The 24,849-nt window shown below is 51.4% G+C and overlaps 4 long non-coding RNA genes across 8 annotated transcripts; all 4 read right to left on the minus strand.

The window, feature by feature from the left end:
- Window positions 1-1,312: 1,312 nt before the first annotated feature.
- Window positions 1,313-3,181, minus strand: LOC133616928 (uncharacterized). 2 transcript variants are annotated; one of them, XR_009816919.2, is made up of 3 exons: window positions 2,213-3,181; window positions 1,994-2,119; window positions 1,313-1,861 (listed from the first exon to the last, which is right to left on the minus strand). It is a non-coding gene; the product is annotated as an uncharacterized lncRNA (long non-coding RNA). The 2 variants fall into 2 exon arrangements; XR_009816918.2 differs by having other exon boundaries at window positions 1,994-3,181.
- A 4,216-nt stretch (window positions 3,182-7,397) lies between these two features.
- LOC140679463 (uncharacterized) lies at window positions 7,398-9,266 on the minus strand. 2 transcript variants are annotated; one of them, XR_012050883.1, is made up of 3 exons: window positions 8,298-9,266; window positions 8,079-8,204; window positions 7,398-7,946 (listed from the first exon to the last, which is right to left on the minus strand). It is a non-coding gene; the product is annotated as an uncharacterized lncRNA (long non-coding RNA). The 2 variants fall into 2 exon arrangements; XR_012050882.1 differs by having other exon boundaries at window positions 8,079-9,266.
- Window positions 9,267-13,482: 4,216 nt separating this feature from the next.
- Window positions 13,483-15,351, minus strand: LOC140679460 (uncharacterized). 2 transcript variants are annotated; one of them, XR_012050877.1, is made up of 3 exons: window positions 14,383-15,351; window positions 14,164-14,289; window positions 13,483-14,031 (listed from the first exon to the last, which is right to left on the minus strand). It is a non-coding gene; the product is annotated as an uncharacterized lncRNA (long non-coding RNA). The 2 variants fall into 2 exon arrangements; XR_012050876.1 differs by having other exon boundaries at window positions 14,164-15,351.
- Window positions 15,352-19,567: 4,216 nt separating this feature from the next.
- Window positions 19,568-21,436, minus strand: LOC140679459 (uncharacterized). 2 transcript variants are annotated; one of them, XR_012050875.1, is made up of 3 exons: window positions 20,468-21,436; window positions 20,249-20,374; window positions 19,568-20,116 (listed from the first exon to the last, which is right to left on the minus strand). It is a non-coding gene; the product is annotated as an uncharacterized lncRNA (long non-coding RNA). The 2 variants fall into 2 exon arrangements; XR_012050874.1 differs by having other exon boundaries at window positions 20,249-21,436.
- Window positions 21,437-24,849: the final 3,413 nt, after the last annotated feature.

Raw genomic sequence — 24,849 nt, forward strand, 5'->3', positions numbered from 1 at the left:
ATGTAAATATACATTTTCTACTTTTTTCATATTTTTCTGACACATTGTAGTATTTTTCTTGTATTTGTTTACTTGCCGTGTCCAGTTGAAGGCCTGGTCGCGGCGCGACGCTTTCGTTCCACTAGTCGCTATTTTCTGTAAATAAACAGCCTATTTTTGATACTACATGTGCTATTTTTACTCACGAGATATTCCGGTGGCTCATTAGCGCGAGATACAGCATATTTTTGAACAAAAAAGCGTATCTCACCGTTTATGCAGCCAGCCATCAACCGGAAGTGATTATCTTGACCTCGGCGGAAGTCCCGCCTCCGAGCATTCCGTTCTCTCTTTTTCACAAAGGAAACGGATAAAGACAATTTATTTTTATAAAGCGAACAAACCTTTTTTCGCCAACCAGTTTTTCACATCATCCACACCAGCGACATATTAAAATAATTTTGCAATATGTCGGATGGGTTCGAATACGACTGGCTTCCGGTCAGGTCGGGGCGAAGACGCGCACGGCGACGTCAGGCTGCGCCTTCAGAGTGGCTCGCCCAGGATGATGAACGTTGTCATTATGACCAGGAGGAATATTTTTCTCAGTGGGATGAGCAGCGGCCCCAGAGGTCTTATGCGGATGTAGCACGGGGACGGCAGGATTCCTATCCGCGTCGCCCCTACCCGCAGACACGCCGCCATTTTGATGACCTACATCAAGAGCGCCGCAGCGCCCCTCAGTGGAATTATAGGAGAAACACACGCCAAAATAGGAATTTTGTGCCTTCAAGACAGCACTCTCAGGAGTACTTTAGGCCACAATATTCACCTCAAAGACGTCCCCGCTATCCTCCTCCCCCCAGGGGGACACGGAGGAAACGCCGGGATGCTTCCAGGAGGAATGGGCGCTCCCGTAATACCAGTAGAGACATGGACTCTAGGCCTCCCAGACATTATTCTCAGGACTATTTTTTACCTGAACATTGGCCTCAAAGACGTCCCCGCAATCCTCCCCGTCCCAAGAAGACACGCAAGAAGCGTCAGCACGCTTCTCGGAGGACTGCACCCCCTGACAACTCCACAACGTCCATGGAGGGGAATTTAAAAGCACAGTGTTTTTATAATATTATCAAAATAACACATCATTTGAATAATGTTACAAAAGACACTCACCCCCAGTCCATAATAAAAATGGAAGAGACGCTTGCCACCATGATCAAACCAGCGGTCTCCAACCCTGACGTTGAGACGCTTATCAGGTGCAATGCCAGGACTTGGGCATTAACGACGGTTGAGGTTTTAAGAGACCATTATAAAAACACTCTACAAGTGGAATTGGACAAGATAACCAGTTTTATTGACGAGGTTTGGAGACCCGCTTTTCAGCTGGCCTCTACATGGGCCAAGAAACATCTGGGACGCAGACTGATGGGGGACACCCTCGGGAAGGCCGAGGCTCTGATCGTCGCGGCCTTCGCCGACCCCCCTGTCAACGCGGAGGTGGTACGCCCGGCCCAGTCCTTGCCGGTCCAGACCGCCACCCGGGTATCGGTGGGCACCCATACTGACCCTACGGGCCCTGACGGGGCTCCTGGGGTGGTACGGGCTAGCAGCCCTCCGGCTCGGGTCGTCGCCCGGGTCTCGGTGGCTACCAGCACCGACGCCGTGGCTCCAGATTGGTCTCCTGAGGTGGATCGGGATGCAATCCCTCCAGCACGGGTTGCCCCGATCTTCCTTCCTCGTCGACCGGAACCACCCAAGGAGCAGAGGGTGACACAGCCCCGGGCCACGGACAGCGGGCCTGCCCAGGACACCCTCGGCGAGGCTCCGCCCACCCAGCTTATTCCTGCATCTCGCAGGAGGCTTCCTCTGGGATCACCTGCAAGACAAGACACACAGGAGACCCCCACTCAGACCGAGGACGACGATGACTCACCACGTGGGTCCACAAGCTCCGGGGCGGATCAAACCCAGGACACCCCCACCCATACAGAGGACGACGATGACTCACCAGGGGGACCCACGGCCTCCTCGCCTCTCCTGATCGACTTTCGGGATGAAGAACAGGAGCGGGGGCTTTCTTCGGTGATGTCCCCTCGTTACTCTTCCGCGACCCCCGACTGGTCCCCTCTCCAGCCTGAGACGGCAGATGAGACGGCACCACAGGGTGAATTTTCACCACGGGGGCCCACACTTTCCGGGGCTCCTATGGTGGACTATGAGGACTCACCCTTGCAGCGGACGCCTCCTCAGGAGACGCCCCCTCAGGAGATGCTTCCTCAGGAGTCCCCCGATTGGGCACATTTGTTCCCTGGGGCACTAAAAAGGAAGCCACACAAGAGGCCTTCCGTCCCAGATACTCCACAACACCTGTCAATTCCAGAATGTGTCGAGTTGGTAGAGGATACGACTAGTGCCTCCCCCCGTAGACCCACTAGACACATGGTCTCGAGTAGGAGGATGATGGATTGGAAGTTGTCGGCCAACAAGAAATTCTTGGTGATCGGCGACTCCAATCTGTCCCACCTACCACCTTTTTACGTCGACGACCTTCAGATCGACAGTTACCCGGGCGCCAGTTTTAGACACGCGGAGGCCATCCTACGCAAGACCGTAATTGCTGCACCGGTTGAAGTGTTGGTTCTAGCCTTTGGGATCAACCATCGTGAGCAGAAAGTTAAGGAGACCGCTATTAAGCAGCTCCAAGGGGCACTCAGGATGGCCGTGGCTACCTTCCCACGGGCCCGAGTGCTAATCCCCCTGATTAACTATTCGGCCGCTTTGCCCGTTGAGCAGAAAAACAACCTCGGGCGGCTGAATAGTTTAATCAGCAACAATTATGCTCACATCCCGGCTCTCGACAGCCGGGACTTTGAGACCCAACCCGACCTGGTCCACTGGACTCGGGACACGGCCAAGTTGATGCTCAAGCACTGGCTTGACTTTTTAAACTTGGCATCCCCATAATCCCGATCGCTCGGGGGGGTAATAAGAACGTGATAAATTTGGCCCATAATTTCACGCCAACCCCCTTACAAATCTCCCTCCTCAATAAGGGCCTCAACTTCATTCCTTCCACTAATCTCAGTAGCGACTGGCATCATCAACTTCAATTTGACCTCCAGCGCTACCACAGACGTGTCAAACTTGAGGTATACTATGAGAAACAAGATTCTCTCGGACCCACACCCTTCACAGCCCGTTCCGGCTGGGAGCCCTCACCTGGACTTATGCCTCCGGAATTCCAGGCTATGGTCCGGTCCGACGGGCTCTCCATGTCCGGTTCGGGTTGCGCACCTGCGGTCGCTCCCAATTTGACACGCGGAGAAGTCGAGGCCCTTCATAGTCTAAAAACAAACAAACATATTGTGATCAAACCAGCCGACAAGGGGAGTGCTGTTGTCATTTTTGACAGATCGCAATACATATGGGAGGGTTCTCGGCAGTTGAGTGACATGACGTATTATAAACCACTGCCGGAACCTATTTATCCGCAAACTATTCCCATGGTAGAAAAGATTCTGGATAATCTTCTACTTAAAAAATTTATCAATTTTAAACAACATAGGTATCTCATGGGGGAGCCGGATCCTCGCCCCCGCAGGTTCTACATGCTCCCTAAAATTCACAAGGAGCCAGACAAGTGGAGCAAGCCCCACGAGATCCCTCCGGGGCGACCCATTGTGTCTGACTGCGGCAGCGAGACGTACAGAACGGCGGCGTTCATCGATCATTATCTGACGCCGCTGTCCGTTCTGCACGACAGCTACCTCAGGGATACCTATGATTTTATTGATAAAATCAAGAAGGTCTGCATTCCCCCAGATGCCATTTTGTTTACCATCGACATTGACAGCCTGTATACAAACATTGATATAAATGAGGGGATACAGGCTGTCAAAAATGTCTTCTACAGGTACCGCGACGTTAGCAGGCCCGAAAAGGAGCTCCTGCAGCTCCTCGACATTAATTTGAGGAGAAACGACTTTGAGTTTGACGGTCGTTTCTACCTCCAAATTAAGGGCACGGCTATGGGCAAGAAATTTGCACCGGCGTATGCCAACATTTTTATGGCAGAGTGGGAGACCTCTGCCTTGGCCGCCTGCCCAAAACGTCCTCTCCACTACTTCCGGTACCTGGATGACATCTGGGGTGTCTGGACCCATTCCAGTGAGGAGTTCAGCGTGTTCTTAAACACGCTGAACACTCACAATAAAAATATCACCATCAAGTCGACCACGAGCAACACATCGGTCGACTTTTTGGACACCACGACATTCAAGGGTCCCGACTTTGCCGACACGCAACACTTGGACATCAGGGTGTTCTTCAAGGAGACCGACACCCACGCGCTCCTCTTCAAAAGCAGCTTCCACCCCAAGCATACCTTCGCGGGGTTGGTGAAATCCCAATTGTTGAGGTTCCATCGTGTCTGCACCAGAAGGGAGGACTTCCTGACGGCCTCGAGGACCCTCTTTTCTGCCCTGAGGGGGAGGGGCTATTCCAGGTCCTTCCTCAGACGGCAGTTGAGGGTCTTCTTGGACCCGAAGGGGCCTCCCCCTGGGACCGACATGATCCCTCTCATCACCACCTACTCTCCCTCGGCCGTGCGGGTCGCCAAGAAGGTCAAAGACCACTTCCGGACCTTTGCGGAGAGTAGCGGGAGGCTGCCGGGGCGCTACGTGGTGCCGGCCTACCGTAAGAACCCCAACTTGAATGATCTGTTGGTCAGGGCCAGGGTCAGCTCACTGAGAGACCCGCCCTCCACTAGGAGGGACACCCTTGTCCGCCACTCACAATGGTTGGTGAACCCCCACAACCGCAAGGTTTTCCAGCCGTTGTGCCGTGGCGGCCGACACACCCGGAACTGTGTGTACGTGATTCGGTGCCAACGATGTGGCGATATGTACGTGGGCGAGACGGGCAATACCTTAGCTAGGAGATTCGCCCAACACAAGTACAACATCGTTAGGCATAAAAATACCAACACTCACCTGGTTCAGCATTTTCTCCGACACGGGTGGTCTTCCGTCCGGGCGACTGTCGTAGAGACGGATCCCAAATGGAGCCTCGCCCAACGCCACCGGGCGGAGCTCCTTTGGATCTCCAAATTGGGCACCAGACATCCAGGGGGCCTAAATGAGGTGTGAGTGTGAGCCCGTTGGATTGTGACGGACAGTGCACATTCCCGTTTTTCCCTTCTTTATTTTTCCCATACCCCCCACCCCCCCTCTTCCCTAACCCTAACCATTCCCTTCTCCTTACCTAAAACCTACCCCCAAACCTAACCAGCCAGTGCCTCCAATCCTCTTACGGCTCTCACTCTCCCTCGCTCGCCCTCCTGGACCTGCCAAAACAGACAGAAAACGCATTAAATATACTCACCTGGGGATGGGACTCATATACAATCGGAGCATCATATTAAGGGGAGGTAACAGGGAATATATACCTAAAACCTACCCCAACCCTAATCCTAAAACCTAACCCTAACCCTGACCCTAACCCTAACCTCGGGTACGGTACACATACGTACATTCAGAGCATTACACTAAGGGGAGCTTACTGGGACTATCCTCTCCCAACTCTCTGTTTAATACTGAAGCCCTAGGTCACACATCCAGGGTACTTTCTGTATTATTTCTATTTGAATGTACTAGTGTTTGTCTATTATTATATATATATATATATATATATATACATATATATTTATTATAATATATTATATAATATTTATACCATATTACATTGTATTATATTATATATCATATAACAATAACAATGTCTATCATTTCATGTTATTGTTTTAGCAGACAGGATTTTGCAGTAGCATCCTGGGGCTTCAGAGGGTCACTGTTGTCTTCTTTTTACACTTGTGTTGTGGTCAAGACTTCTATTTTGAAGGCCAACTTGTGTTTGACGTGGACCCCACCCCTTCATTTAAATGTTATATTGCTATTAACACCTTTCTCCTGCAATACCTGTTTTCACTGCAAGGATAAAAGGTTGATTTTAGCCTACCTGCCGTGCTAACCTGCTAATACTCTACAAACGAGTCAGGCCTGATGAAGGTATCTTACCGAAACGTTGCCATCTGACTCGTTTCATGTAAATATACATTTTCTACTTTTTTCATATTTTTCTGACACATTGTAGTATTTTTCTTGTATTTGTTTACTTGCCGTGTCCAGTTGAAGGCCTGGTCGCGGCGCGACGCTTTCGTTCCACTAGTCGCTATTTTCTGTAAATAAACAGCCTATTTTTGATACTACATGTGCTATTTTTACTCACGAGATATTCCGGTGGCTCATTAGCGCGAGATACAGCATATTTTTGAACAAAAAAGCGTATCTCACCGTTTATGCAGCCAGCCATCAACCGGAAGTGATTATCTTGACCTCGGCGGAAGTCCCGCCTCCGAGCATTCCGTTCTCTCTTTTTCACAAAGGAAACGGATAAAGACAATTTATTTTTATAAAGCGAACAAACCTTTTTTCGCCAACCAGTTTTTCACATCATCCACACCAGCGACATATTAAAATAATTTTGCAATATGTCGGATGGGTTCGAATACGACTGGCTTCCGGTCAGGTCGGGGCGAAGACGCGCACGGCGACGTCAGGCTGCGCCTTCAGAGTGGCTCGCCCAGGATGATGAACGTTGTCATTATGACCAGGAGGAATATTTTTCTCAGTGGGATGAGCAGCGGCCCCAGAGGTCTTATGCGGATGTAGCACGGGGACGGCAGGATTCCTATCCGCGTCGCCCCTACCCGCAGACACGCCGCCATTTTGATGACCTACATCAAGAGCGCCGCAGCGCCCCTCAGTGGAATTATAGGAGAAACACACGCCAAAATAGGAATTTTGTGCCTTCAAGACAGCACTCTCAGGAGTACTTTAGGCCACAATATTCACCTCAAAGACGTCCCCGCTATCCTCCTCCCCCCAGGGGGACACGGAGGAAACGCCGGGATGCTTCCAGGAGGAATGGGCGCTCCCGTAATACCAGTAGAGACATGGACTCTAGGCCTCCCAGACATTATTCTCAGGACTATTTTTTACCTGAACATTGGCCTCAAAGACGTCCCCGCAATCCTCCCCGTCCCAAGAAGACACGCAAGAAGCGTCAGGACGCTTCTCGGAGGACTGCACCCCCTGACAACTCCACAACGTCCATGGAGGGGAATTTAAAAGCACAGTGTTTTTATAATATTATCAAAATAACACATCATTTGAATAATGTTACAAAAGACACTCACCCCCAGTCCATAATAAAAATGGAAGAGACGCTTGCCACCATGATCAAACCAGCGGTCTCCAACCCTGACGTTGAGACGCTTATCAGGTGCAATGCCAGGACTTGGGCATTAACGACGGTTGAGGTTTTAAGAGACCATTATAAAAACACTCTACAAGTGGAATTGGACAAGATAACCAGTTTTATTGACGAGGTTTGGAGACCCGCTTTTCAGCTGGCCTCTACATGGGCCAAGAAACATCTGGGACGCAGACTGATGGGGGACACCCTCGGGAAGGCCGAGGCTCTGATCGTCGCGGCCTTCGCCGACCCCCCTGTCAACGCGGAGGTGGTACGCCCGGCCCAGTCCTTGCCGGTCCAGACCGCCACCCGGGTATCGGTGGGCACCCATACTGACCCTACGGGCCCTGACGGGGCTCCTGGGGTGGTACGGGCTAGCAGCCCTCCGGCTCGGGTCGTCGCCCGGGTCTCGGTGGCTACCAGCACCGACGCCGTGGCTCCAGATTGGTCTCCTGAGGTGGATCGGGATGCAATCCCTCCAGCACGGGTTGCCCCGATCTTCCTTCCTCGTCGACCGGAACCACCCAAGGAGCAGAGGGTGACACAGCCCCGGGCCACGGACAGCGGGCCTGCCCAGGACACCCTCGGCGAGGCTCCGCCCACCCAGCTTATTCCTGCATCTCGCAGGAGGCTTCCTCTGGGATCACCTGCAAGACAAGACACACAGGAGACCCCCACTCAGACCGAGGACGACGATGACTCACCACGTGGGTCCACAAGCTCCGGGGCGGATCAAACCCAGGACACCCCCACCCATACAGAGGACGACGATGACTCACCAGGGGGACCCACGGCCTCCTCGCCTCTCCTGATCGACTTTCGGGATGAAGAACAGGAGCGGGGGCTTTCTTCGGTGATGTCCCCTCGTTACTCTTCCGCGACCCCCGACTGGTCCCCTCTCCAGCCTGAGACGGCAGATGAGACGGCACCACAGGGTGAATTTTCACCACGGGGGCCCACACTTTCCGGGGCTCCTATGGTGGACTATGAGGACTCACCCTTGCAGCGGACGCCTCCTCAGGAGACGCCCCCTCAGGAGATGCTTCCTCAGGAGTCCCCCGATTGGGCACATTTGTTCCCTGGGGCACTAAAAAGGAAGCCACACAAGAGGCCTTCCGTCCCAGATACTCCACAACACCTGTCAATTCCAGAATGTGTCGAGTTGGTAGAGGATACGACTAGTGCCTCCCCCCGTAGACCCACTAGACACATGGTCTCGAGTAGGAGGATGATGGATTGGAAGTTGTCGGCCAACAAGAAATTCTTGGTGATCGGCGACTCCAATCTGTCCCACCTACCACCTTTTTACGTCGACGACCTTCAGATCGACAGTTACCCGGGCGCCAGTTTTAGACACGCGGAGGCCCTCCTACGCAAGACCGTAATTGCTGCACCGGTTGAAGTGTTGGTTCTAGCCTTTGGGATCAACCATCGTGAGCAGAAAGTTAAGGAGACCGCTATTAAGCAGCTCCAAGGGGCACTCAGGATGGCCGTGGCTACCTTCCCACGGGCCCGAGTGCTAATCCCCCTGATTAACTATTCGGCCGCTTTGCCCGTTGAGCAGAAAAACAACCTCGGGCGGCTGAATAGTTTAATCAGCAACAATTATGCTCACATCCCGGCTCTCGACAGCCGGGACTTTGAGACCCAACCCGACCTGGTCCACTGGACTCGGGACACGGCCAAGTTGATGCTCAAGCACTGGCTTGACTTTTTAAACTTGGCATCCCCATAATCCCGATCGCTCGGGGGGGTAATAAGAACGTGATAAATTTGGCCCATAATTTCACGCCAACCCCCTTACAAATCTCCCTCCTCAATAAGGGCCTCAACTTCATTCCTTCCACTAATCTCAGTAGCGACTGGCATCATCAACTTCAATTTGACCTCCAGCGCTACCACAGACGTGTCAAACTTGAGGTATACTATGAGAAACAAGATTCTCTCGGACCCACACCCTTCACAGCCCGTTCCGGCTGGGAGCCCTCACCTGGACTTATGCCTCCGGAATTCCAGGCTATGGTCCGGTCCGACGGGCTCTCCATGTCCGGTTCGGGTTGCGCACCTGCGGTCGCTCCCAATTTGACACGCGGAGAAGTCGAGGCCCTTCATAGTCTAAAAACAAACAAACATATTGTGATCAAACCAGCCGACAAGGGGAGTGCTGTTGTCATTTTTGACAGATCGCAATACATATGGGAGGGTTCTCGGCAGTTGAGTGACATGACGTATTATAAACCACTGCCGGAACCTATTTATCCGCAAACTATTCCCATGGTAGAAAAGATTCTGGATAATCTTCTACTTAAAAAATTTATCAATTTTAAACAACATAGGTATCTCATGGGGGAGCCGGATCCTCGCCCCCGCAGGTTCTACATGCTCCCTAAAATTCACAAGGAGCCAGACAAGTGGAGCAAGCCCCACGAGATCCCTCCGGGGCGACCCATTGTGTCTGACTGCGGCAGCGAGACGTACAGAACGGCGGCGTTCATCGATCATTATCTGACGCCGCTGTCCGTTCTGCACGACAGCTACCTCAGGGATACCTATGATTTTATTGATAAAATCAAGAAGGTCTGCATTCCCCCAGATGCCATTTTGTTTACCATCGACATTGACAGCCTGTATACAAACATTGATATAAATGAGGGGATACAGGCTGTCAAAAATGTCTTCTACAGGTACCGCGACGTTAGCAGGCCCGAAAAGGAGCTCCTGCAGCTCCTCGACATTAATTTGAGGAGAAACGACTTTGAGTTTGACGGTCGTTTCTACCTCCAAATTAAGGGCACGGCTATGGGCAAGAAATTTGCACCGGCGTATGCCAACATTTTTATGGCAGAGTGGGAGACCTCTGCCTTGGCCGCCTGCCCAAAACGTCCTCTCCACTACTTCCGGTACCTGGATGACATCTGGGGTGTCTGGACCCATTCCAGTGAGGAGTTCAGCGTGTTCTTAAACACGCTGAACACTCACAATAAAAATATCACCATCAAGTCGACCACGAGCAACACATCGGTCGACTTTTTGGACACCACGACATTCAAGGGTCCCGACTTTGCCGACACGCAACACTTGGACATCAGGGTGTTCTTCAAGGAGACCGACACCCACGCGCTCCTCTTCAAAAGCAGCTTCCACCCCAAGCATACCTTCGCGGGGTTGGTGAAATCCCAATTGTTGAGGTTCCATCGTGTCTGCACCAGAAGGGAGGACTTCCTGACGGCCTCGAGGACCCTCTTTTCTGCCCTGAGGGGGAGGGGCTATTCCAGGTCCTTCCTCAGACGGCAGTTGAGGGTCTTCTTGGACCCGAAGGGGCCTCCCCCTGGGACCGACATGATCCCTCTCATCACCACCTACTCTCCCTCGGCCGTGCGGGTCGCCAAGAAGGTCAAAGACCACTTCCGGACCTTTGCGGAGAGTAGCGGGAGGCTGCCGGGGCGCTACGTGGTGCCGGCCTACCGTAAGAACCCCAACTTGAATGATCTGTTGGTCAGGGCCAGGGTCAGCTCACTGAGAGACCCGCCCTCCACTAGGAGGGACACCCTTGTCCGCCACTCACAATGGTTGGTGAACCCCCACAACCGCAAGGTTTTCCAGCCGTTGTGCCGTGGCGGCCGACACACCCGGAACTGTGTGTACGTGATTCGGTGCCAACGATGTGGCGATATGTACGTGGGCGAGACGGGCAATACCTTAGCTAGGAGATTCGCCCAACACAAGTACAACATCGTTAGGCATAAAAATACCAACACTCACCTGGTTCAGCATTTTCTCCGACACGGGTGGTCTTCCGTCCGGGCGACTGTCGTAGAGACGGATCCCAAATGGAGCCTCGCCCAACGCCACCGGGCGGAGCTCCTTTGGATCTCCAAATTGGGCACCAGACATCCAGGGGGCCTAAATGAGGTGTGAGTGTGAGCCCGTTGGATTGTGACGGACAGTGCACATTCCCGTTTTTCCCTTCTTTATTTTTCCCATACCCCCCACCCCCCCTCTTCCCTAACCCTAACCATTCCCTTCTCCTTACCTAAAACCTACCCCCAAACCTAACCAGCCAGTGCCTCCAATCCTCTTACGGCTCTCACTCTCCCTCGCTCGCCCTCCTGGACCTGCCAAAACAGACAGAAAACGCATTAAATATACTCACCTGGGGATGGGACTCATATACAATCGGAGCATCATATTAAGGGGAGGTAACAGGGAATATATACCTAAAACCTACCCCAACCCTAATCCTAAAACCTAACCCTAACCCTGACCCTAACCCTAACCTCGGGTACGGTACACATACGTACATTCAGAGCATTACACTAAGGGGAGCTTACTGGGACTATCCTCTCCCAACTCTCTGTTTAATACTGAAGCCCTAGGTCACACATCCAGGGTACTTTCTGTATTATTTCTATTTGAATGTACTAGTGTTTGTCTATTATTATATATATATATATATATATATATACATATATATTTATTATAATATATTATATAATATTTATACCATATTACATTGTATTATATTATATATCATATAACAATAACAATGTCTATCATTTCATGTTATTGTTTTAGCAGACAGGATTTTGCAGTAGCATCCTGGGGCTTCAGAGGGTCACTGTTGTCTTCTTTTTACACTTGTGTTGTGGTCAAGACTTCTATTTTGAAGGCCAACTTGTGTTTGACGTGGACCCCACCCCTTCATTTAAATGTTATATTGCTATTAACACCTTTCTCCTGCAATACCTGTTTTCACTGCAAGGATAAAAGGTTGATTTTAGCCTACCTGCCGTGCTAACCTGCTAATACTCTACAAACGAGTCAGGCCTGATGAAGGTATCTTACCGAAACGTTGCCATCTGACTCGTTTCATGTAAATATACATTTTCTACTTTTTTCATATTTTTCTGACACATTGTAGTATTTTTCTTGTATTTGTTTACTTGCCGTGTCCAGTTGAAGGCCTGGTCGCGGCGCGACGCTTTCGTTCCACTAGTCGCTATTTTCTGTAAATAAACAGCCTATTTTTGATACTACATGTGCTATTTTTACTCACGAGATATTCCGGTGGCTCATTAGCGCGAGATACAGCATATTTTTGAACAAAAAAGCGTATCTCACCGTTTATGCAGCCAGCCATCAACCGGAAGTGATTATCTTGACCTCGGCGGAAGTCCCGCCTCCGAGCATTCCGTTCTCTCTTTTTCACAAAGGAAACGGATAAAGACAATTTATTTTTATAAAGCGAACAAACCTTTTTTCGCCAACCAGTTTTTCACATCATCCACACCAGCGACATATTAAAATAATTTTGCAATATGTCGGATGGGTTCGAATACGACTGGCTTCCGGTCAGGTCGGGGCGAAGACGCGCACGGCGACGTCAGGCTGCGCCTTCAGAGTGGCTCGCCCAGGATGATGAACGTTGTCATTATGACCAGGAGGAATATTTTTCTCAGTGGGATGAGCAGCGGCCCCAGAGGTCTTATGCGGATGTAGCACGGGGACGGCAGGATTCCTATCCGCGTCGCCCCTACCCGCAGACACGCCGCCATTTTGATGACCTACATCAAGAGCGCCGCAGCGCCCCTCAGTGGAATTATAGGAGAAACACACGCCAAAATAGGAATTTTGTGCCTTCAAGACAGCACTCTCAGGAGTACTTTAGGCCACAATATTCACCTCAAAGACGTCCCCGCTATCCTCCTCCCCCCAGGGGGACACGGAGGAAACGCCGGGATGCTTCCAGGAGGAATGGGCGCTCCCGTAATACCAGTAGAGACATGGACTCTAGGCCTCCCAGACATTATTCTCAGGACTATTTTTTACCTGAACATTGGCCTCAAAGACGTCCCCGCAATCCTCCCCGTCCCAAGAAGACACGCAAGAAGCGTCAGGACGCTTCTCGGAGGACTGCACCCCCTGACAACTCCACAACGTCCATGGAGGGGAATTTAAAAGCACAGTGTTTTTATAATATTATCAAAATAACACATCATTTGAATAATGTTACAAAAGACACTCACCCCCAGTCCATAATAAAAATGGAAGAGACGCTTGCCACCATGATCAAACCAGCGGTCTCCAACCCTGACGTTGAGACGCTTATCAGGTGCAATGCCAGGACTTGGGCATTAACGACGGTTGAGGTTTTAAGAGACCATTATAAAAACACTCTACAAGTGGAATTGGACAAGATAACCAGTTTTATTGACGAGGTTTGGAGACCCGCTTTTCAGCTGGCCTCTACATGGGCCAAGAAACATCTGGGACGCAGACTGATGGGGGACACCCTCGGGAAGGCCGAGGCTCTGATCGTCGCGGCCTTCGCCGACCCCCCTGTCAACGCGGAGGTGGTACGCCCGGCCCAGTCCTTGCCGGTCCAGACCGCCACCCGGGTATCGGTGGGCACCCATACTGACCCTACGGGCCCTGACGGGGCTCCTGGGGTGGTACGGGCTAGCAGCCCTCCGGCTCGGGTCGTCGCCCGGGTCTCGGTGGCTACCAGCACCGACGCCGTGGCTCCAGATTGGTCTCCTGAGGTGGATCGGGATGCAATCCCTCCAGCACGGGTTGCCCCGATCTTCCTTCCTCGTCGACCGGAACCACCCAAGGAGCAGAGGGTGACACAGCCCCGGGCCACGGACAGCGGGCCTGCCCAGGACACCCTCGGCGAGGCTCCGCCCACCCAGCTTATTCCTGCATCTCGCAGGAGGCTTCCTCTGGGATCACCTGCAAGACAAGACACACAGGAGACCCCCACTCAGACCGAGGACGACGATGACTCACCACGTGGGTCCACAAGCTCCGGGGCGGATCAAACCCAGGACACCCCCACCCATACAGAGGACGACGATGACTCACCAGGGGGACCCACGGCCTCCTCGCCTCTCCTGATCGACTTTCGGGATGAAGAACAGGAGCGGGGGCTTTCTTCGGTGATGTCCCCTCGTTACTCTTCCGCGACCCCCGACTGGTCCCCTCTCCAGCCTGAGACGGCAGATGAGACGGCACCACAGGGTGAATTTTCACCACGGGGGCCCACACTTTCCGGGGCTCCTATGGTGGACTATGAGGACTCACCCTTGCAGCGGACGCCTCCTCAGGAGACGCCCCCTCAGGAGATGCTTCCTCAGGAGTCCCCCGATTGGGCACATTTGTTCCCTGGGGCACTAAAAAGGAAGCCACACAAGAGGCCTTCCGTCCCAGATACTCCACAACACCTGTCAATTCCAGAATGTGTCGAGTTGGTAGAGGATACGACTAGTGCCTCCCCCCGTAGACCCACTAGACACATGGTCTCGAGTAGGAGGATGATGGATTGGAAGTTGTCGGCCAACAAGAAATTCTTGGTGATCGGCGACTCCAATCTGTCCCACCTACCACCTTTTTACGTCGACGACCTTCAGATCGACAGTTACCCGGGCGCCAGTTTTAGACACGCGGAGGCCATCCTACGCAAGACCGTAATTGCTGCACCGGTTGAAGTGTTGGTTCTAGCCTTTGGGATCAACCATCGTGAGCAGAAAGTTAAGGAGACCGCTATTAAGCAGCTCCAAGGGGCACTCAGGATGGCCGTGGCTACCTTCCCACGGGCCCGAGTGCTAATCCCCCTGATTAACTATTCGGCCGCTTTGCCCGTTGAGCAGAAAAACAACCTCGGGCGGCTGAATAGTTTAATCAGCAACAATTATGCTCACATCCCGGCTCTCGACAGCCGGGACTTTGAGACCCAACCCGACCTGGTCCACTGGACTCGGGACACGGCCAAGTTGATGCTCAAGCACTGGCTTGACTTTTTAAACTTGGCATCCCCATAATCCCGATCGCTCGGGGGGGTAATAAGAACGTGATAAATTTGGCCCATAATTTCACGCCAACCCCCTTACAAATCTCCCTCCTCAATAAGGGCCTCAACTTCATTCCTTCCACTAATCTCAGTAGCGACTGGCATCATCAACTTCAATTTGACCTCCAGCGCTACCACAGACGTGTCAAACTTGAGGTATACTATGAGAAACAAGATTCTCTCGGACCCACACCCTTCACAGCCCGTTCCGGCTGGGAGCCCTCACCTGGACTTATGCCTCCGGAATTCCAGGCTATGGTCCGGTCCGACGGGCTCTCCATGTCCGGTTCGGGTTGCGCACCTGCGGTCGCTCCCAATTTGACACGCGGAGAAGTCGAGGCCCTTCATAGTCTAAAAACAAACAAACATATTGTGATCAAACCAGCCGACAAGGGGAGTGCTGTTGTCATTTTTGACAGATCGCAATACATATGGGAGGGTTCTCGGCAGTTGAGTGACATGACGTATTATAAACCACTGCCGGAACCTATTTATCCGCAAACTATTCCCATGGTAGAAAAGATTCTGGATAATCTTCTACTTAAAAAATTTATCAATTTTAAACAACATAGGTATCTCATGGGGGAGCCGGATCCTCGCCCCCGCAGGTTCTACATGCTCCCTAAAATTCACAAGGAGCCAGACAAGTGGAGCAAGCCCCACGAGATCCCTCCGGGGCGACCCATTGTGTCTGACTGCGGCAGCGAGACGTACAGAACGGCGGCGTTCATCGATCATTATCTGACGCCGCTGTCCGTTCTGCACGACAGCTACCTCAGGGATACCTATGATTTTATTGATAAAATCAAGAAGGTCTGCATTCCCCCAGATGCCATTTTGTTTACCATCGACATTGACAGCCTGTATACAAACATTGATATAAATGAGGGGATACAGGCTGTCAAAAATGTCTTCTACAGGTACCGCGACGTTAGCAGGCCCGAAAAGGAGCTCCTGCAGCTCCTCGACATTAATTTGAGGAGAAACGACTTTGAGTTTGACGGTCGTTTCTACCTCCAAATTAAGGGCACGGCTATGGGCAAGAAATTTGCACCGGCGTATGCCAACATTTTTATGGCAGAGTGGGAGACCTCTGCCTTGGCCGCCTGCCCAAAACGTCCTCTCCACTACTTCCGGTACCTGGATGACATCTGGGGTGTCTGGACCCATTCCAGTGAGGAGTTCAGCGTGTTCTTAAACACGCTGAACACTCACAATAAAAATATCACCATCAAGTCGACCACGAGCAACACATCGGTCGACTTTTTGGACACCACGACATTCAAGGGTCCCGACTTTGCCGACACGCAACACTTGGACATCAGGGTGTTCTTCAAGGAGACCGACACCCACGCGCTCCTCTTCAAAAGCAGCTTCCACCCCAAGCATACCTTCGCGGGGTTGGTGAAATCCCAATTGTTGAGGTTCCATCGTGTCTGCACCAGAAGGGAGGACTTCCTGACGGCCTCGAGGACCCTCTTTTCTGCCCTGAGGGGGAGGGGCTATTCCAGGTCCTTCCTCAGACGGCAGTTGAGGGTCTTCTTGGACCCGAAGGGGCCTCCCCCTGGGACCGACATGATCCCTCTCATCACCACCTACTCTCCCTCGGCCGTGCGGGTCGCCAAGAAGGTCAAAGACCACTTCCGGACCTTTGCGGAGAGTAGCGGGAGGCTGCCGGGGCGCTACGTGGTGCCGGCCTACCGTAAGAACCCCAACTTGAATGATCTGTTGGTCAGGGCCAGGGTCAGCTCACTGAGAGACCCGCCCTCCACTAGGAGGGACACCCTTGTCCGCCACTCACAATGGTTGGTGAACCCCCACAACCGCAAGGTTTTCCAGCCGTTGTGCCGTGGCGGCCGACACACCCGGAACTGTGTGTACGTGATTCGGTGCCAACGATGTGGCGATATGTACGTGGGCGAGACGGGCAATACCTTAGCTAGGAGATTCGCCCAACACAAGTACAACATCGTTAGGCATAAAAATACCAACACTCACCTGGTTCAGCATTTTCTCCGACACGGGTGGTCTTCCGTCCGGGCGACTGTCGTAGAGACGGATCCCAAATGGAGCCTCGCCCAACGCCACCGGGCGGAGCTCCTTTGGATCTCCAAATTGGGCACCAGACATCCAGGGGGCCTAAATGAGGTGTGAGTGTGAGCCCGTTGGATTGTGACGGACAGTGCACATTCCCGTTTTTCCCTTCTTTATTTTTCCCATACCCCCCACCCCCCCTCTTCCCTAACCCTAACCATTCCCTTCTCCTTACCTAAAACCTACCCCCAAACCTAACCAGCCAGTGCCTCCAATCCTCTTACGGCTCTCACTCTCCCTCGCTCGCCCTCCTGGACCTGCCAAAACAGACAGAAAACGCATTAAATATACTCACCTGGGGATGGGACTCATATACAATCGGAGCATCATATTAAGGGGAGGTAACAGGGAATATATACCTAAAACCTACCCCAACCCTAATCCTAAAACCTAACCCTAACCCTGACCCTAACCCTAACCTCGGGTACGGTACACATACGTACATTCAGAGCATTACACTAAGGGGAGCTTACTGGGACTATCCTCTCCCAACTCTCTGTTTAATACTGAAGCCCTAGGTCACACATCCAGGGTACTTTCTGTATTATTTCTATTTGAATGTACTAGTGTTTGTCTATTATTATATATATATATATATATATATATACATATATATTTATTATAATATATTATATAATATTTATACCATATTACATTGTATTATATTATATATCATATAACAATAACAATGTCTATCATTTCATGTTATTGTTTTAGCAGACAGGATTTTGCAGTAGCATCCTGGGGCTTCAGAGGGTCACTGTTGTCTTCTTTTTACACTTGTGTTGTGGTCAAGACTTCTATTTTGAAGGCCAACTTGTGTTTGACGTGGACCCCACCCCTTCATTTAAATGTTATATTGCTATTAACACCTTTCTCCTGCAATACCTGTTTTCACTGCAAGGATAAAAGGTTGATTTTAGCCTACCTGCCGTGCTAACCTGCTAATACTCTACAAACGAGTCAGGCCTGATGAAGGTATCTTACCGAAACGTTGCCATCTGACTCGTTTCATGTAAATATACATTTTCTACTTTTTTCATATTTTTCTGACACATTGTAGTATTTTTCTTGTATTTGTTTACTTGCCGTGTCCAGTTGAAGGCCTGGTCGCGGCGCGACGCTTTCGTTCCACTAGTCGCTATTTTCTGTAAATAAACAGCCTATTTTTGATACTACATGTGCTATTTTTACTCACGAGATATTCCGGTGGCTCATTAGCGCGAGATACAGCATATTTTTGAACAAAAAAGCGTATCTCACCGTTTATGCAGCCAGCCATCAACCGGAAGTGATTATCTTGACCTCGGCGGAAGTCCCGCCTCCGAGCATTCCGTTCTCTCTTTTTCACAAAGGAAACGGATAAAGACAATTTATTTTTATAAAGCGAACAAACCTTTTTTCGCCAACCAGTTTTTCACATCATCCACACCAGCGACATATTAAAATAATTTTGCAATATGTCGGATGGGTTCGAATACGACTGGCTTCCGGTCAGGTCGGGGCGAAGACGCGCACGGCGACGTCAGGCTGCGCCTTCAGAGTGGCTCGCCCAGGATGATGAACGTTGTCATTATGACCAGGAGGAATATTTTTCTCAGTGGGATGAGCAGCGGCCCCAGAGGTCTTATGCGGATGTAGCACGGGGACGGCAGGATTCCTATCCGCGTCGCCCCTACCCGCAGACACGCCGCCATTTTGATGACCTACATCAAGAGCGCCGCAGCGCCCCTCAGTGGAATTATAGGAGAAACACACGCCAAAATAGGAATTTTGTGCCTTCAAGACAGCACTCTCAGGAGTACTTTAGGCCACAATATTCACCTCAAAGACGTCCCCGCTATCCTCCTCCCCCCAGGGGGACACGGAGGAAACGCCGGGATGCTTCCAGGAGGAATGGGCGCTCCCGTAATACCAGTAGAGACATGGACTCTAGGCCTCCCAGACATTATTCTCAGGACTATTTTTTACCTGAACATTGGCCTCAAAGACGTCCCCGCAATCCTCCCCGTCCCAAGAAGACACGCAAGAAGCGTCAGGACGCTTCTCGGAGGACTGCACCCCCTGACAACTCCACAACGTCCATGGAGGGGAATTTAAAAGCACAGTGTTTTTATAATATTATCAAAATAACACATCATTTGAATAATGTTACAAAAGACACTCACCCCCAGTCCATAATAAAAATGGAAGAGACGCTTGCCACCATGATCAAACCAGCGGTCTCCAACCCTGACGTTGAGACGCTTATCAGGTGCAATGCCAGGACTTGGGCATTAACGACGGTTGAGGTTTTAAGAGACCATTATAAAAACACTCTACAAGTGGAATTGGACAAGATAACCAGTTTTATTGACGAGGTTTGGAGACCCGCTTTTCAGCTGGCCTCTACATGGGCCAAGAAACATCTGGGACGCAGACTGATGGGGGACACCCTCGGGAAGGCCGAGGCTCTGATCGTCGCGGCCTTCGCCGACCCCCCTGTCAACGCGGAGGTGGTACGCCCGGCCCAGTCCTTGCCGGTCCAGACCGCCACCCGGGTATCGGTGGGCACCCATACTGACCCTACGGGCCCTGACGGGGCTCCTGGGGTGGTACGGGCTAGCAGCCCTCCGGCTCGGGTCGTCGCCCGGGTCTCGGTGGCTACCAGCACCGACGCCGTGGCTCCAGATTGGTCTCCTGAGGTGGATCGGGATGCAATCCCTCCAGCACGGGTTGCCCCGATCTTCCTTCCTCGTCGACCGGAACCACCCAAGGAGCAGAGGGTGACACAGCCCCGGGCCACGGACAGCGGGCCTGCCCAGGACACCCTCGGCGAGGCTCCGCCCACCCAGCTTATTCCTGCATCTCGCAGGAGGCTTCCTCTGGGATCACCTGCAAGACAAGACACACAGGAGACCCCCACTCAGACCGAGGACGACGATGACTCACCACGTGGGTCCACAAGCTCCGGGGCGGATCAAACCCAGGACACCCCCACCCATACAGAGGACGACGATGACTCACCAGGGGGACCCACGGCCTCCTCGCCTCTCCTGATCGACTTTCGGGATGAAGAACAGGAGCGGGGGCTTTCTTCGGTGATGTCCCCTCGTTACTCTTCCGCGACCCCCGACTGGTCCCCTCTCCAGCCTGAGACGGCAGATGAGACGGCACCACAGGGTGAATTTTCACCACGGGGGCCCACACTTTCCGGGGCTCCTATGGTGGACTATGAGGACTCACCCTTGCAGCGGACGCCTCCTCAGGAGACGCCCCCTCAGGAGATGCTTCCTCAGGAGTCCCCCGATTGGGCACATTTGTTCCCTGGGGCACTAAAAAGGAAGCCACACAAGAGGCCTTCCGTCCCAGATACTCCACAACACCTGTCAATTCCAGAATGTGTCGAGTTGGTAGAGGATACGACTAGTGCCTCCCCCCGTAGACCCACTAGACACATGGTCTCGAGTAGGAGGATGATGGATTGGAAGTTGTCGGCCAACAAGAAATTCTTGGTGATCGGCGACTCCAATCTGTCCCACCTACCACCTTTTTACGTCGACGACCTTCAGATCGACAGTTACCCGGGCGCCAGTTTTAGACACGCGGAGGCCATCCTACGCAAGACCGTAATTGCTGCACCGGTTGAAGTGTTGGTTCTAGCCTTTGGGATCAACCATCGTGAGCAGAAAGTTAAGGAGACCGCTATTAAGCAGCTCCAAGGGGCACTCAGGATGGCCGTGGCTACCTTCCCACGGGCCCGAGTGCTAATCCCCCTGATTAACTATTCGGCCGCTTTGCCCGTTGAGCAGAAAAACAACCTCGGGCGGCTGAATAGTTTAATCAGCAACAATTATGCTCACATCCCGGCTCTCGACAGCCGGGACTTTGAGACCCAACCCGACCTGGTCCACTGGACTCGGGACACGGCCAAGTTGATGCTCAAGCACTGGCTTGACTTTTTAAACTTGGCATCCCCATAATCCCGATCGCTCGGGGGGGTAATAAGAACGTGATAAATTTGGCCCATAATTTCACGCCAACCCCCTTACAAATCTCCCTCCTCAATAAGGGCCTCAACTTCATTCCTTCCACTAATCTCAGTAGCGACTGGCATCATCAACTTCAATTTGACCTCCAGCGCTACCACAGACGTGTCAAACTTGAGGTATACTATGAGAAACAAGATTCTCTCGGACCCACACCCTTCACAGCCCGTTCCGGCTGGGAGCCCTCACCTGGACTTATGCCTCCGGAATTCCAGGCTATGGTCCGGTCCGACGGGCTCTCCATGTCCGGTTCGGGTTGCGCACCTGCGGTCGCTCCCAATTTGACACGCGGAGAAGTCGAGGCCCTTCATAGTCTAAAAACAAACAAACATATTGTGATCAAACCAGCCGACAAGGGGAGTGCTGTTGTCATTTTTGACAGATCGCAATACATATGGGAGGGTTCTCGGCAGTTGAGTGACATGACGTATTATAAACCACTGCCGGAACCTATTTATCCGCAAACTATTCCCATGGTAGAAAAGATTCTGGATAATCTTCTACTTAAAAAATTTATCAATTTTAAACAACATAGGTATCTCATGGGGGAGCCGGATCCTCGCCCCCGCAGGTTCTACATGCTCCCTAAAATTCACAAGGAGCCAGACAAGTGGAGCAAGCCCCACGAGATCCCTCCGGGGCGACCCATTGTGTCTGACTGCGGCAGCGAGACGTACAGAACGGCGGCGTTCATCGATCATTATCTGACGCCGCTGTCCGTTCTGCACGACAGCTACCTCAGGGATACCTATGATTTTATTGATAAAATCAAGAAGGTCTGCATTCCCCCAGATGCCATTTTGTTTACCATCGACATTGACAGCCTGTATACAAACATTGATATAAATGAGGGGATACAGGCTGTCAAAAATGTCTTCTACAGGTACCGCGACGTTAGCAGGCCCGAAAAGGAGCTCCTGCAGCTCCTCGACATTAATTTGAGGAGAAACGACTTTGAGTTTGACGGTCGTTTCTACCTCCAAATTAAGGGCACGGCTATGGGCAAGAAATTTGCACCGGCGTATGCCAACATTTTTATGGCAGAGTGGGAGACCTCTGCCTTGGCCGCCTGCCCAAAACGTCCTCTCCACTACTTCCGGTACCTGGATGACATCTGGGGTGTCTGGACCCATTCCAGTGAGGAGTTCAGCGTGTTCTTAAACACGCTGAACACTCACAATAAAAATATCACCATCAAGTCGACCACGAGCAACACATCGGTCGACTTTTTGGACACCACGACATTCAAGGGTCCCGACTTTGCCGACACGCAACACTTGGACATCAGGGTGTTCTTCAAGGAGACCGACACCCACGCGCTCCTCTTCAAAAGCAGCTTCCACCCCAAGCATACCTTCGCGGGGTTGGTGAAATCCCAATTGTTGAGGTTCCATCGTGTCTGCACCAGAAGGGAGGACTTCCTGACGGCCTCGAGGACCCTCTTTTCTGCCCTGAGGGGGAGGGGCTATTCCAGGTCCTTCCTCAGACGGCAGTTGAGGGTCTTCTTGGACCCGAAGGGGCCTCCCCCTGGGACCGACATGATCCCTCTCATCACCACCTACTCTCCCTCGGCCGTGCGGGTCGCCAAGAAGGTCAAAGACCACTTCCGGACCTTTGCGGAGAGTAGCGGGAGGCTGCCGGGGCGCTACGTGGTGCCGGCCTACCGTAAGAACCCCAACTTGAATGATCTGTTGGTCAGGGCCAGGGTCAGCTCACTGAGAGACCCGCCCTCCACTAGGAGGGACACCCTTGTCCGCCACTCACAATGGTTGGTGAACCCCCACAACCGCAAGGTTTTCCAGCCGTTGTGCCGTGGCGGCCGACACACCCGGAACTGTGTGTACGTGATTCGGTGCCAACGATGTGGCGATATGTACGTGGGCGAGACGGGCAATACCTTAGCTAGGAGATTCGCCCAACACAAGTACAACATCGTTAGGCATAAAAATACCAACACTCACCTGGTTCAGCATTTTCTCCGACACGGGTGGTCTTCCGTCCGGGCGACTGTCGTAGAGACGGATCCCAAATGGAGCCTCGCCCAACGCCACCGGGCGGAGCTCCTTTGGATCTCCAAATTGGGCACCAGACATCCAGGGGGCCTAAATGAGGTGTGAGTGTGAGCCCGTTGGATTGTGACGGACAGTGCACATTCCCGTTTTTCCCTTCTTTATTTTTCCCATACCCCCCACCCCCCCTCTTCCCTAACCCTAACCATTCCCTTCTCCTTACCTAAAACCTACCCCCAAACCTAACCAGCCAGTGCCTCCAATCCTCTTACGGCTCTCACTCTCCCTCGCTCGCCCTCCTGGACCTGCCAAAACAGACAGAAAACGCATTAAATATACTCACCTGGGGATGGGACTCATATACAATCGGAGCATCATATTAAGGGGAGGTAACAGGGAATATATACCTAAAACCTACCCCAACCCTAATCCTAAAACCTAACCCTAACCCTGACCCTAACCCTAACCTCGGGTACGGTACACATACGTACATTCAGAGCATTACACTAAGGGGAGCTTACTGGGACTATCCTCTCCCAACTCTCTGTTTAATACTGAAGCCCTAGGTCACACATCCAGGGTACTTTCTGTATTATTTCTATTTGAATGTACTAGTGTTTGTCTATTATTATATATATATATATATATATATATACATATATATTTATTATAATATATTATATAATATTTATACCATATTACATTGTATTATATTATATATCATATAACAATAACAATGTCTATCATTTCATGTTATTGTTTTAGCAGACAGGATTTTGCAGTAGCATCCTGGGGCTTCAGAGGGTCACTGTTGTCTTCTTTTTACACTTGTGTTGTGGTCAAGACTTCTATTTTGAAGGCCAACTTGTGTTTGACGTGGACCCCACCCCTTCATTTAAATGTTATATTGCTATTAACACCTTTCTCCTGCAATACCTGTTTTCACTGCAAGGATAAAAGGTTGATTTTAGCCTACCTGCCGTGCTAACCTGCTAATACTCTACAAACGAGTCAGGCCTGATGAAGGTATCTTACCGAAACGTTGCCATCTGACTCGTTTCATGTAAATATACATTTTCTACTTTTTTCATATTTTTCTGACACATTGTAGTATTTTTCTTGTATTTGTTTACTTGCCGTGTCCAGTTGAAGGCCTGGTCGCGGCGCGACGCTTTCGTTCCACTAGTCGCTATTTTCTGTAAATAAACAGCCTATTTTTGATACTACATGTGCTATTTTTACTCACGAGATATTCCGGTGGCTCATTAGCGCGAGATACAGCATATTTTTGAACAAAAAAGCGTATCTCACCGTTTATGCAGCCAGCCATCAACCGGAAGTGATTATCTTGACCTCGGCGGAAGTCCCGCCTCCGAGCATTCCGTTCTCTCTTTTTCACAAAGGAAACGGATAAAGACAATTTATTTTTATAAAGCGAACAAACCTTTTTTCGCCAACCAGTTTTTCACATCATCCACACCAGCGACATATTAAAATAATTTTGCAATATGTCGGATGGGTTCGAATACGACTGGCTTCCGGTCAGGTCGGGGCGAAGACGCGCACGGCG

Source organism: Nerophis lumbriciformis, linkage group LG16 (assembly GCF_033978685.3).
Source record: "Nerophis lumbriciformis linkage group LG16, RoL_Nlum_v2.1, whole genome shotgun sequence".
Classification (NCBI taxonomy): domain Eukaryota; kingdom Metazoa; phylum Chordata; class Actinopteri; order Syngnathiformes; family Syngnathidae; genus Nerophis; species Nerophis lumbriciformis.